The following is a 15572-nucleotide window of genomic DNA, read 5'->3' as shown; positions in this document are numbered from 1 at the left end:
TTTTTTGAGGGTTATATGCCAACAAAATGTACTCCAGACCATCGAATAGTCTATAGGTAAGCAATATAATAGCGATAAAATTTTGCACAATTTTTTTTGAAGGCTATACCCCAACAGAATGCACCCAAGAACCTTTAATGCTGTATTGCTGAGAACAGTAAACCAGCAAAATTTTGAAACTTTTTTTTGAGTGTTATATATCACAAAAATGTACTCCAGAACATGGAATAGTGCATGGGTAAAAAATGTGAACAAAGAAGCAACATTTTTTAATGCTTTTTCCTACTGGTATATACCACCAAAATTTAACAGAAAGTAAGCAATACTGTGTGGATGAGTAATCTAATCCTGAATTTTTTTATATGCTTTTTGTAAGTTTTAAATACCACCATAATGCAACCATAACTGTGTTAAACTGCATGGATGAGTCATTGAATCCATAAAAATAATTTGCTCTAAAATATTTTGAAAGTGTAGTTGATGTACTAAGACAGCCATAAAGGCTTTGCTGAAAGTGCAAAGCCGGACAGAAATTATGAGAAGGGTCATTCATAAACCCCTGAAAGACAATAACTGGTGGGCGTCATTTAAATATTTAATATTTCAAACACTTGCTGCTGTCATCTGGTGGCATGGAAAAGTGTGGGATAATCCAGGCTTTGTTATTTTTATTACAGTGAGCCAGTCTGTATTCTCTGTTGACAGGTGAAAGCGCCTGTCTGTTATGACCCCCGGCAGCATTAAAAACCCAGTCAGACAAGATGCCAGCAGCACGGCAGCACAACACCTCCAAGGAATAAAGGGACTGTTCATGCCAGGTGTCCAGCTTTTAGACTCAATAGTTAATAGTCACATAGGATTTAGGGAGTATGCTGATTTGGTCAGCCATGTATTGCTTGACCACCTTTAAAAACATTGTCAAAAATATTCGGTCATCAACCAGTACTCTTTTTTTGGCTAAGATGAATGTAGCACGAGGGTCACCGGAAGTGCAATGGTACATAAAGTTTGCCATATGTACCAAGCTCCATACAGCCAACACGTCCCTGTCTCCACTATGATGACAAATCTCCATCTACTCCTCCTCCTTCCTCTATTCCTTCTTATTCCCACCCTCAGCCCATCCACATAGGAAAGATGGGAGGAAAGTTGTATGGCTACTAGCCTCTGTTGCACTAGCCACCAGCTCCTGTTCCTCCTCCTCATCTGAACCAATGTTTTGGACAAGGGATTGGGAAGCACATAGCACAGGTGAAGAGACAGTGGTGTCAACTGATGGCACCAATCGTGGACTCAAACGATCAGCTCACCGAGTCGGGTGCTTCGATAACATGTTCCTGATCATCCATGTGTTGGATAGGTACTTAGTGGTCATGCCTCTGCTGATCTTGGCTTGGCACAGGTTACAAATGTCCAATTTGTTAGTCTCAGAACTCTCTTTAAAAAGTCCCAAACTAGGGAACACCTACCTCTTTGATGGAGAACTGCACAAGTGTCAATGCTATGCGGAACAGTTTCCCGCCTTGTTACTCTAGTCACCACACTGTCTCATCCTGTCTGTTTCAGTGCTGCCAATCTCCTCCAATCAGCACGGCTGGCCTCACTCTACATGCAAGCTTCACAGGTTGGGTTGGAGACTTCACCATTCACCACCTTGTCTTCCACCACCCCACCCTGGTCGTCCTGACTTTGTGACTTAACAACAACAAGACTTAGTGACAACTGTGTCTCATCATCATCTTCATCGTTATCCCAAATTTGCTGTTCCCCACCATCATGATCTTGTGGTAGTGGAAGCTCTAAGGCACCTGTGCAATACTAAGGAAATCCTGAAAACATGACCTGTTGGTGGCTCTTGAGGACCGGAGTTGGGGAACACTGCTCTAAGATTTGTGCATCATTAAACAGAGTGTGATCCTATCCCTCTATCCCTTGGCACACCTTTGCACATTTCTGTGACACTTTGTATTGGAGGAAGAGTGCTTGTCCAGGCCTTTGTACACAGTATAACGAATCAAAGGCCTGTAGTGTTGATACTGTTGATAAAACTGAGCCATCATACTAACAGCCCTTCTAAGGGTATGTGCACACGTCAGGATTTCTTTCAGAAATTTCCTGAAGAAAACTGGAAATTTTCTGCAAGAAATCCGCATTTTTTTCCCATTTTTTTCGTGTTTTTTTTAGCATTTTGCAAGCGAAATTAGCTTGCAGAATGCTAAAGTTTTCCAAGCGATCTGTAGCATCGCTTGGAAAACTGACTGACAGGTTGGTCACACTTGTCAAACATAGTGTTTGACAAGTGTGACCAACTTTTTACTAAAGATGCTGCCTATGCAGCATCAATAGTAAAAGATAGAATGTTTAAAAATAATAAAAAAAATAAAAAAAATGGTTATACTCACCTGCAGACAGCCGATCTCCTCAGCGGCGTCCGTTCCTATAGATGGTGTGTGTGTGCAGGACCTTCGCGGTCACGTGAGCGGTCACATGAGCGGTCACGCGACCAATCACAAGACCACGACATCATCGCAGGTCCTTCACACACACCATCTTTAGGAACGGAAGCGGCAGCATGCATCGCAGAGAGGCGGGAACACTCCGGGGCCATCGAAGGTGAGTATATCACTATTTTTTATTTTAATTCTTTTTTTTTTTTACCAATAATATGGTGCCCAGTCCGTGGAGGAGAGTCTCCTCTCCTCCACCCTGGGTACCAACCGCACATAATCTGCTTACTTCCCGCATGGTGGGCACAGCCACATGCGGAAAGTAAGTAGATCAATGCATTCCTAGGTGTGCGGAATCCCCACAATTCCGCAAATTTAATGAACATGTTGCTTTTTTTTCAGCGATGCGATTTTTTTGCGGAAAAAAATGCAACATTTGCACAAGAAATGCGGAATACACTGTAAATAATAGGAGGCATATGTAAGCGTTTTTTTCGCGTTTTTATCACATTTTTATAGCAAAAAACGCGAAAAAACGAGAAAAATACTGGACGTGTGCACATGGCCTAAGGGCTAATTGTTTGCTTTGCTGTTTGTGCAGCGCCCCAGAGTCCTGGTCGTTGCAGTAATGTCTCTCTGCCACTAAGGGGAGTGATGCTACGTCTGATTGCACTAAAGGAGTTCACCTGACCAGGTAACACTCACACTACACTTCACACTCCGGCCACCAGGGGGAGTGGTTCTAACTAGTAGGCCACTCCTCACACTCTGGTAAAACTGGGGGTTGGACAGGAAGAAGGGGAGAAGTAACCGGGAAGAGCTAGAGAGAGGACCTGTCAGGGATGGGATCCTGACAGATTCCTAAGAAAGGACAAAAAGTGAGAAAACGGGAATACAGCAAAGAGGCGATAGGACCAGAAGGAGTCGTGCTGTAAGATCGAGGCAACATCCTTCTGAGGCGCAAACAGTCGGTGGTCGGAACGCCGAGAAAGTAAGAGACTTTAAGCATTACTTCAAACCACGGCAGGACAGCCAATTATAGGTTGGCTGTCTCACCCAAAATCACCTAAGCAGACAACAGATGGCAGCTGTGGGAGAGGGGCGACTCTAGGGTCTCGGAAGAAATCCAGGCCTACCCCATCATACGGGTGCGTCCTAACCATATCATCTGGGGGACGGAGAGAACGAACATCAGAGACAGACAGAACCAGTTGTGAGGACTATCTTGGGGTGCTCATCAGGGAAGGACTACAACACACAGGCGCTAGAAGGTAGACACTGATTCCCACCTGCAAAGGGAACTCCGGATGTGCCGTTGGACCGGCCGGTCTCAGCCAGGCCTGTTAACAGTGCTCTGGATTGGGTACCTCCAAACCTTCAGTAAAAAGGTAAAGAGACTGCAAACTGGTGTCTTTGTTATTTACTGCGACCGGCACCACACCACAACAGCATCACTCTCCATCTTCATTGGACGCCCCTCAGCAGGGTCACGGGCCGGGTCTAGCCACCGTGACAACCCCAGAACTGAGACAGAGAGGCCCGGTACCGGGTACCCCTCGGCCCTGCGGCAGTGGGGGCGCTCCATTTGTATCTCATACAATCTGCATTTAACCTGGGGAGGGAGAGCAAATTGCAGGAGCAGGGAGTGTGACAGGATCCAGTCTGTAGACAGGGATTAGGCCTGTGCAGTCCATTGGCAAAAATATAGCTGCAGTTTTTTTGTGGGGGCTAAAAAAATTGAATATATTTTAACCCATCAAATATTACATACTTTGGGGTCTTTTTTGTGTTATGTAACACACCCAAAAAATTTTGAAATATTTTTCTGGGCTACACAATAGGAATAGCACAAGAGAGGCATGTTTAGGATTCTAGGACCCAGAGTCAGACTGGGGTTTCTGGGGCACACCAGAGGAATGGACTCTAGGGGCCCACCCTTAAGCTATATGCAAATATCTGTAAGTCATCCCCATTATACTGGAGCACCGACTGTAAAACACAGGCCGCTGCTGCACATCTACTGTGTGCCTCCATAACTGGAATGTACAATTACGGTATTTTACATTAAAGGTTCTTTGGTTAAAACAAGTTATCACCATGGGCTACACAGGATAGGTGATTGCTTAGGTCCGACCATTAGAAACTGCACCGATCGGAAGAATGGGGAAGTTTTATCCATGGCAGGACACTTATCCCCATTTTAAAATGCAGCAGCAGTTCAGATGTCTGACCGCAGCTCCATTCATTCTCTGTGGGGGCTTCCAGAAAAAAATAAGAGCAGCACTCGCAGCCACAGAGTGAATGAATGGATCAGTGGTCAAGTCAGACATACCGCTTCAGTCTAATGGGGATAAAAGTTCCACCTTCTACCGACTGGGTCCCAGCAGTCAGACCCCCCCACCACCAATCAATACGTTATCACTAATCCTTTGGAGACGTGATTACTTTTTTCACAGAAGAACCCCTGTAAGTGCAACCCTAATGCTATGATCCAAGTATCTAATCTGTAATGGAATGAAAGAATCTTTTCCTAATTAATATCAGAGAGAAAAGATGACTGCCATATACAACACAATCCACTATGCCAAGACCAATGACACCACATACAGGAAGAAATACTACCACACCAAGAACAGATCACATAGTGACCGAATAACACCACATATTACTGGGATATAAGGACCAAATAATACCACAAACAAGAAGAAATACTGCCACACCATAACTATACTATACATTCCACCACATAGTGTCCTGATAATGCCACATATAGGGGATAAATACAATACCGCCATACCATGACAAGACGACAAATTACTACCACATAGTGACCGAATAATACCAGATATCGGGGATAAATACCGCCATACTGTGACCAGACCACAAATTACTACCACATAGTGACCGAATAATACCAGATATAGGGGATAAATACCATCACACCACCAAAGACAAAAAACTACCCCTATAACATTACTCTTTATTAATTAAGTACGGATAATACCAATAATGATAACAATTATTTAAAGACATCCCAAACCAAAAAGGGATTGTTAGCCAGGGAATCTGGAAAACAGCCCATCCCGGGAAAAAGTATGAAAAAGAGAAGAAAATAATATACCTTCCCGATCCCTTGTAGGCCCTAAGGTCTGATGGCCTTCCTATCAGCAGAGGTTGGCACCCTAGTTTGCAATGTGGCGCCCCGCTCCACAGGCGGCTGTCCCTTCAATCCCTAGGCAGTCCCTTAATCTATCAGAATCACAGACCACAGAAAACAATAGATTATCAAGTTGATCTATATCTGAAATGTTGAAACACTATTAGCTACCATAGACAGCACTATTAATTAAATATAAATCTCCAGCTTATAATGAAAGCTCCCTGCTCCACTATAAGAATATCTCTAACACTGTCAATTACAGCTTGAATGAATATGATGTATTGACAAACACTGGAGCAGGGATATAGAGAACTATGATGGTTCTAGGTTGCCATTATAAATATCACAAGAGAAAAAGAAAAAAACATTTTTTATATATACACAGAGTACTTAATGTCTATAGGCAACCCTGCAATTCCGGATTGTCAATGGGCAAGGTAAATTCAGATTTTCTCAAGATGAAACCATAGCCCATATACCCCTATTTTTCAAAGGAAGCAATATTCTCATGTGTATAATTTGCAGTTCAGATACCCAATATCATAAAGTGCTGAATGTGCAAACAAAGTGCTGAATCATAATCAGTAAATTTATACACTGATAGCTACACGGTCAGTGCCTTCAGTCAGCTGTGACAATGCACTAGCTCCCACTGTCCCTGTCAACTTGATCTATAATCTATTGTTTTCTGTGGTCTGTGATTCTGATAGTTTAAGGGAATGCCTAGGGATTGAAGGGACAGCCGCATGTGGAGTGGGGACGCCACATCGCAAACTAGGGTGCCAACCTTCGCTGATAGGAAGAGGAAGGCCATCAGACCTTAGGGCCTACTAGGGATAGGGAAGGTATATTATTTTCTTCTCTTTTTCATACTTTTTCCCGGTATGGGCAGTTGCCCAGATTCCCTGGCTAACAATCCCTTTTTGGTTTGGGATGTTTTTAAATAATTTTTATCATTGTTGGTATTATCCGTACTTAATTATTAATTAATTAAGTAATTTTATAGGGGTAGTTTTTTGTCTTTGGTAGTGTTGTTATTTCAATCCCCTTATCTTGAGAGATAATTTGATAAATAACACCACACCGTGACCAGACCACATATTACCATCATATAGTGACTGAATACTACAATACTGATCATGAATACAAAATACAATACTAACAACACTGTTATTACCACCAGTGACATTATACACAAGAGCTCTGTATATACTGTCAGTGTACAGGTAATACAGGGATCACCAGTGACATTATACACAGGAGCTCTGTATATGGTGTTGGTGTATAGGTAGCAGTGACCACCAGTGACATTATACACAGAAGTTCTGTATATAGTGTCAGTGTACAGGTAATACAGTGATCACAAGATCTCCTTCTCTACTCCCCTCTTATCTCTTCTTCCCACAAGCGCATCCAAGACTTCTCCCGTGCTTCCCCCATACTCTGGAACTCTCTACCCCAACACATCAGGCTCTTGCCTACCATAGAAGCCTTCAAAAAGAACCTGAAGACTCACCTCTTCCAACAAGCCTACAGCCTGCAGTGATCCTCAACCTACTGAACTGCCACACAACCAGCTCTACCCTCTCCTAGTGTATCCTCACCCATCCCCTGCAGACTGTGAGCCCTTGCGGGCAGGGTCCTCCCTCCTTCTGTACCTGTTAGTGCCTTGTTTTTTTTTACTCATGTTTATTGTATTTGTCTATATTTGCCCCTTTTCACATGTAAAGTGCCATGGAATAAATGGTGCTTTAAAAATATACAATAACAAATAATAATAATAATAATCACCAGTGACATTATACACAGGAGCTCTGTATATAGGGTCGGTGTATAGGTAACAGTGACCACCAGTGACATTATACACAGGAACTCTGTATATAGTGTCAGTGTACAGGTAATTCAGTTATCACTGGTGACATTATACACAGGAGCTCTGTATATAGTGCCAGTGTACAGGTAATACAGTTATCACCAGTGCCATTATACACAGGAGCTTTGTATATAGTGTACAGTGTACAGGTAATACAGTGATCACCAGTGACATTATACACAGGAGCTCTGTGCACAGTATATAGTGTATAGTGTGCATGTACATGTAGATACTGACTCACCGGTGACGTCTCTAGTTGTAGTCCTTCTTTTTCACTTTTCTTCTTCAGCCAGCACAGACCGCCATCACTTCTTGCAGCCAGGACTCACCTCTGCAAAAAATAACACACAGTCATCAATAGCTGATCGCTTCCAGAGCACTTTCCCCACTTTTTCCCTGACTTCTACACTAGATTAGATGAAGAAAAAAGCAATGTAGTGCCGCCCTGCACAGTAACAGGACCCCTTATTGTTCCCTCCATTGAAAATAGTTTCCTAAAAAGTAATTATATTGCAATAGTAATAATGTCCCTAATTGGACCCTAAAGAAATTATCTTCCCCACTTGTCACCATAAACTAATATAGCATGTTCTTCATTCTGGCCCTCAAACAGTAATTAAGTCTCTCACCCTGGCCCCCTTTATTTAATAATCTCGCCCAGCCTGACCACCTTTATTTTAAAATATGCCCCAGCCTGCTCCCCTATGTCCCTTGTGCAGCCTGACCCCCAGATATCTATCCTGCCCGGAGCTATCCATACTGGCCCCCATATGTCCCTTGTCCTGCCCCCCCAATATATCTCTCCTGGACCCCCATATATCTATCCTGGTCCATTGCCTGGGCCTTCCCCCCATAAATCCATCCTGGCTCCCCCCATATATCCATCCTGTTCCCACTTATATATGCATCCTGGCTCCCCCATATAGCCATACTGCCCCCTCATATATATGCATCCTGGCTCCCCAAATATAACCATCCTGGCTGCCCCATATATATGTGCATCCTGGCTCCCCATATATATATGCATCCTGGCTCCCCCATATATATATATATGCATCCTGGCCCCCCATATATATCCATCCTGGCTCCTCAATATATATGCATCCTGGATCCCCCATATATATCCATCCTGGCTCCCTATATATATCCATCCTGGCTCCCCCATATATATGCATCCTGGTCCCTTGTCCTGTCCTGCCATAGATCCATCCTGCCCCTTTATATATATATATATATATATATATATATATATATATATATATATATATATATATATACAGGGGTTGGAAAAAATAATGGAAACACCTGGAAACATCAACAAAAGTTAGTTTAATCAGGTGTAGGTCCATCTTTTGCGGCGATTACAGCCTCAATTCTCCGAGGTACGGATTCATACAAGGTGTGAATTGTTTCCAAAGGAATTTTAGCCCATTCTGCTGTTAAAACACCCTCCAGTTCTTTGAGCGATGATGGCGGCGGAAATCGATGTGTAACTTGAATCTCTAAAATCGACCATAAATGCTCAATAATGTTGAGGTCTGGGGATTGTGGGGGCCAGATGAGATGCTCAACTTCATTAAAATGTACCTCGTGCCATGCTTTAACGATTCTAGCTGTATGAATTGGTGCATTATCATCCTGAAAGATGGCGTTCCCCTCCGGGAACAGTGCTTGAACCATTGGATGCACTTGGTCGCCCAAGATGCCTAAATAATCTCGGCTGTTAATTCTTCCATGAAGGGATATCATTGGCCCCGGCAGATCTCCACGAAATAGCACCCCAGATCATCACAGAACCTCCACCATGTTTTACGGTTGGGAGAAGGCAGTCTGGATGGAATGCTTCTTTCGGCTGTCTCCAAACGTACACTCGACCGGAGGTCGGAAATAGGGTAAACGATGATTTGTCTGAGAATATCACATGTTTCCACTGCTTGAGGGACCAATTCTGGAGGTTTCTACACCACTCTAAATGCTTGGAAACATTTGTCATTGAGAACAGCGGTTTTCTAATTGCAGCTCTTCCGTGGAATCCAGATTTGTGCAGCTCCTGACGAACAGTTTTCATGGAAACTGGGTTCTGTAGGTTTTTCATTGAGCTCAGCAGTGATTTTCAGAGCCATTGTCTTGCGATCCTCTCTCACAATTCACTTTAGAGTCCGATGGTCTCTCTCAGTCAACTTTGACTTTCGTCCGGACCTGTGCTTTGCTGCGGATGTTTTTCCTTCTCTTTCAAATGCAGTCATTACTTTGGAGACAGTACCTCTTGACATGCCAAGCATTTGGGTACTTTCTGCTACACTAGCGCCTGCCATACGAGCACCAACAATTTGGCCTCTTTGAAAATCCGAGAGGTCTGCCATTGGTATCAAGTTCTCATCAATGTTCTTACAATTATGCAAAACAAACAGTTAATTTACAAATACATATCACATAACACAAATAAACCACTACAAAACATTACCATATGTCACGGTTTGCATGGTTATCACATGTTCGAAGATTATGATGCCAAAACGTTGGGTGTTTCCATTATTTTGTCCAACCCCTGTATATATGTATATATATATATATATATATATATATATATGTATGCATCTTGACTCTACCATATATCCATCCTGGCCTCCCATATATATTAAGCCTTGCATTCCCCCCTCATATATCCTGCTGCCCCCCATATATATCCATTTTGCCCCCCCATATATATGCATCCTGTTCTCTTGTCCTGGCCCCCCATAAATCCACCTTGGACCCCATATATCGATCCTGCCCCCCATATATATGCATCCTGGCTCTACCATATATCCATCCTAGCTCCCTATATATCTGCATCCTGGCCTCCCATATGTATATGCATTCTGTTCTCTTGTCCTGCCCCCAACATAAATCCACCCTGGCCCCCATATATCGATCCTACCCCCCATATGTATGCATCCTGGCTCTACTATATATCTGCATCCTGGCCCCCCACATATATGCATCCTTCCCCCCATATACGAGTATATCCTGGCCTTCCCATATGTATCCATCCTTGTTCCCAGCGCCCCATATGTATCCATCCTGGTCCCTCATATGTATCCATCCTTGTTCTTTGTCCGACCCCCATATATCAATCCTGCCACCCCCTTATATCCATCCTGGTCCTTTTTTTTCCTGCTCCCCATATATCCATCCTGCCACCCCCTTTTATCCATCCTGGTCCTTTTTTCCTGCCCTCCATATATCCATCCTGCCACCCCCGTTATATCCATCGTGTTCCTTTTTTTCTGCCCCTCATAAATCGATCCTGCCACCCCCTTTTATCCATCCTGGTCCTTTTTTCCTGCCCCCATATATCCATCCTGCTGCCCCCCTTATATCCATCCTGGTCCTTTTTTCCTGCCCCCCATAAATCCATCCTGCTGCCCCCCCTATATCCTTGCTGGTCCTTTTTTCCTGCTCCCCATATATCCATCCTGCCACCCCGTTATATCCATCCGGGTCCTTTTTTCCTGCCCTCATATATCTATCCTGCCGCCCCCCTTATATCCATCCTGGTCCTTTTATCCTGCCCCCATATATCTATCCTGCCACCCCCCTTATATCCATCCTGGTCCTTTTTTCCTGCTCCCCATATATCCATCCTGTCCCCTTATCCTGGCTTCATGGAGACAGAGATATAGAGACAGCCAGAGAGACAGACAGCCAGAGAGACAGCCAGAGAGACTGCCAGAGAGACAGACAGAGAGACAGACAGAGACAGAGAGACAGCAAGATAGACAGCCAAAACAGACAGCCAGAGAGACAGCCAGAGACAGAGACAGCCAGAGAGACAGGCAGAGAGACAGACAGAGAGAGAGAGACAGAGAGACAGACAGAGACAAAAAAGATTCCTCTTACCTTCCTGCACTCCCAGCAGCGGCATCCTCCTCCTTCTTTGCAGGTCAGTGCACACATAGTAAATTGGCTGACGACCTAGCAGAGGCCGGCGGCTGATGTGCGCCCTTTACATGCGGCGCATGACACTGACGTCATACGCCGGTGATGATGGGTGCACACTGGACAGATAGGATCGGGAAATTCACCATGAATTTCCCTGATACCCCTCCAGGCTAGTCCGACCCTGCTAGGACCCATCAGAGAAGTTTCACTTTGCCATGGTTGATGGGCACACATGAATTGGCCATTGTATGTGCTAAGAACCTTCATTGCTTTTTGCAAGTACATTTTTATTCTTATTACATTATTAAGCAACAATGTAGTTTAGATCTCATGTTTGCATGTATCTTGGTCCTTGCAGAGTGCTGCTGTGTCCCCTTTTTTGTATGTCAAGTATGACTCCAAGACAGCAGACATTTTGTTGGAGAGTAATGGTAGAACTACACACGGAAATGGCAATATCGGCCATAAATAGGTTAGTAAATGGAGGAAATACAAGGAGTTCAGTGTTTGACAGTTTTAGTTTCAGATAGAGGAAGGACATAAAGTTAGAGACAGCAGAAAGGCAATTCCTGATGTTTTGTAACAATGCAAGCGTGATGTCAGGACTCAGGAGTAGAGGTATATAACTGGGTCTTATCGGCATAGAGATGGTACTGAAAACCAAATCTACTGATTATTTGTCCAGTAAGGGCAGTATACAAGGAGAAGAGTAGGGAGCCTAGGACTGATCCTTGAGGAACCCCAACTGTATAGGGAAAAGTAGAGGAATAGGAGCTAGCAAAAGATGCATTGAAGGACAGGTCAGAGAGATAGGAGGTGAACCAGGAGAGAATGGTGTCCTTGAGGCCAATAGACCACAGTAGAGTGAGGAGGAGCTGGTGATCCACAATGTTGAATGCTGCAGAGAGATCCAGAAGAATCAGCATGGGGTAGTGACAATTAGATTTAGGTGTTGGTAGATCTGTAAAGACTTTAGTGAGGGCAGTTGCAGTAGAGTGTAAAGAGCGGGAACCAGATAGTAGAGGGTCAAGAAGAGAGTTATTTGAGAGATAGCAGATCAGATGGGAGTGGACCAGGCATTCCAGGAATTTAGAGATAGGTCTATAGTTAGCAGCACATTTTTGGTTGAGGTATGGTTTTTAAAGTAATGAATTTATGTTGGTGTGTTTAAATGAGGAGGCAAACATACCAGTTGAGAGAGAGAAGTTGAATATTTTAATTAGGTGAGTGGTGACAGATGTGGAAATGGACTGGAGGAGATGTAAGGGTATAGGGTCACTGGCACAAGTAGTAGGGTGAGACAATGAAAGGAGCCTGATCACTTCTTCAATGACTGGTTCAAAGACAGAGAATTAGCTAGATGCAGTGGGGGAGAGAGGGCAGTGAAAGGTATTAAGGGATTGAGAGAAAATTTCCTGTCGGATATGGTCATTTTTTTCTTTTAAATAATTGTCAAGATTGTAAACGCTGAGGTTTGTGGCTGGGGTCTGTACTTTTGGATTGAGAAGGCAATGAAAGGTGTCAAAAAGAGGATTAGACAAGTACGAAAGTAAGCCAGCTCACCAATCCTGTAGGAAGCACGGAACCCCGTCCTGATGAGACGTGATGAAGCACAGCAAAAAAAGAAAAAAGTTTCCAGCTTCTTAAGAATAAAAATGCTAAATTTATTGGAACATATTTAAAATAAAAAATGCTCCAGAGACATCACCATAACACGTGCGAGGCAGGCTACGCGTTTCGACCGACAAGCGGTCTTTGTCAAAGCTAATCTACCAGACAGCACACCTAGTATAAAAAGACCTCTATGCCAATGAAATGTCAGAGAATGTATCACATGAGCGGAAAGGTCCTGTCAACTAAAAATTATAACAAATATGAAGGAAAACACACGAAATATACATAAAAATCAGAAGAATTGAATATAAGAAAATGTGAATGGTATAAACATGTTGCACCGCAGACATATAATTTAATAATGAAACATTAATTAATTTCTCTTGTTTAAACCATCAGGAAATCTCATACCTAGATTGAAAATCCAATAAGCTTCCCGTGTTAATAAAGTTCTATGTAAATCTCCACCACGTAAAGGTTTTTTATTTTTTCAATGCCCGTGATTCTTAAAGAATCAATAACCCGAGAATGATGTTCAATAAAGTGTTTGGCTGCAGAGGAAATATTCCGGTTATTGTTACCATTGTGAAAAATATCATATAAATGTTCTGAGATACGAGTCTTCAATTTTCTAATGGTACAACCAATATACGCTTTGTTACATGCGATACAATCAATTTTGTATATCACATATCGCATATTACAATTAATAAAATCTTGGATAGTAAAAGTATTGTTATTCTTGTGATCATTGAAAAATTTTGTAGTGACCAATTGTCTGCACGTTGTACAGTTGGTAACATTACATTTATAACAATCTTTACATTTAAGCCAGGTGTCAGATTGTTTATGAGAAATGAAAGTACTCGGCGATAAAATGTTCCCCAATGTGGGCGCTCTTGTGGCTATAATATTGCAACCTTTTTGTAGAACTTTAGTGAGAATAGGATCCTCATATAATATTGGTATAGCTTTGGTGATGATATTTCTAATTGCATTGAACTGAGGACTATATTGGAGGCACACAAAAGGTTTGTCCATGATATCATTTTTGATGATGTTGTCACTATCGTGACAAACATCTGAAGAAAGAAGATCACTTTGTTCTTTTTTGGAGACTATGTTTAATGCTCTATTGAGCATCCAATTAGGATAACCACGTTTGTTGAATTTCTTGCAGGATCTCATCAGATCATTTTTAAGAGCGCTATTGTTATTACAATTGCATTTTAATCTTGTGAACTCACCCACAGGGATAGATTTTACAGTATGCTTGGGATGGCTACTGTTAGAATGAAAAATTGTGTTTCCTGCAATAGGCTTAATATAAGTACGCGTAGAAATGGGCTGATTAAAAAGACCCGTCAATTCTAGATCTAAAAAGGAAATGGTAGTTTCTTCATGAACGTGCGTAAATTTGATGTTATAATCATTGTTATTGATATAATTCATGAAATCCTGTATGGCAGATACATTGCCTTTCCATATAATTAATGTATCGTCGATGTATCTGCCATACCACAATATAAAAAATGAAAAAGGATTATCAACTGTAAACAAAACTGATGTTCCCAAAAAGCCATTACCAAATTAGCCAAAGATGGGGAAAATTTAGCCCCCATCGCCACTCCGGTGCATTGTAAATAATAATCACGATCAAATGAAAAAAAATTGTGAGTCAATAGAAAAAAAGTGACTTGTAAACTTGGGACTTGGGAACTTTTCAGAATATTTTCCCAGGCTACAGTTCATATGAGTTCATCCAGCAGAGGGCGCATCACCGCAACTCGAGGTAACTACAGTACATTCCCCTGCACTCCATTCATTCACCAAGTTTTACAGACAGGAGCACAGCTGCATTAGCAGAGCTCCTGGGTGTAAAATGATTTACCCCTTCAGATGGATTTACAGCGTGGGACAAGACTAACGACGGAAGGTATGGGATATTGTTGTTTGTTTTTTTAACTTTGTTTCAGGTGACAAGGGTCTTCAGGTGGATTAAGAGTATAATAAAATATTAAAACAACATGTGTCTTTATTTCATTAAAATACTTTTTAATAATGTGTGTGTTTTATTAACCATTTTGTACTATTGGATTAATAATGGATAGGTGTCATAATTGACTCCTCTCCATTATTAACCTGGCTTAATGTCACCTTACAATAGCAAGGTGACATTAACCTTTCATTACCCCATATCCCACCGCTACACGGGAGTGGGAAGAGAGAGGCTAAGTGCCAGAATAGGCACATCTTCCAGATGTGCCTTTTCTGGGGTGGCTGGGGGCAGATGTTTTTAGCCAGGGGGGTCCTATAACCATGGTACCTCCATAGGCTATTAATATCTGCCCTCAGTCACCAGCTTTCCCACTCTGGCGGAGAAAATTGCACGGGAACCCACGCCAGTTTTTTCCGCGATTTAACCCTTTAATTTAATAGCTAAAGCCCCCAAATTTGACACCAAAACACTTGTTACATTAGTAAATATGTAATAAAAGAAGGGATATGAGATGGTTTACTGTATGTAAACCATGTCTCATATCATGTCGGGTTT

Source organism: Ranitomeya variabilis, chromosome 2 (assembly GCF_051348905.1).
Source record: "Ranitomeya variabilis isolate aRanVar5 chromosome 2, aRanVar5.hap1, whole genome shotgun sequence".
Classification (NCBI taxonomy): domain Eukaryota; kingdom Metazoa; phylum Chordata; class Amphibia; order Anura; family Dendrobatidae; genus Ranitomeya; species Ranitomeya variabilis.
This window is presented reverse-complemented; position numbering follows the sequence as displayed.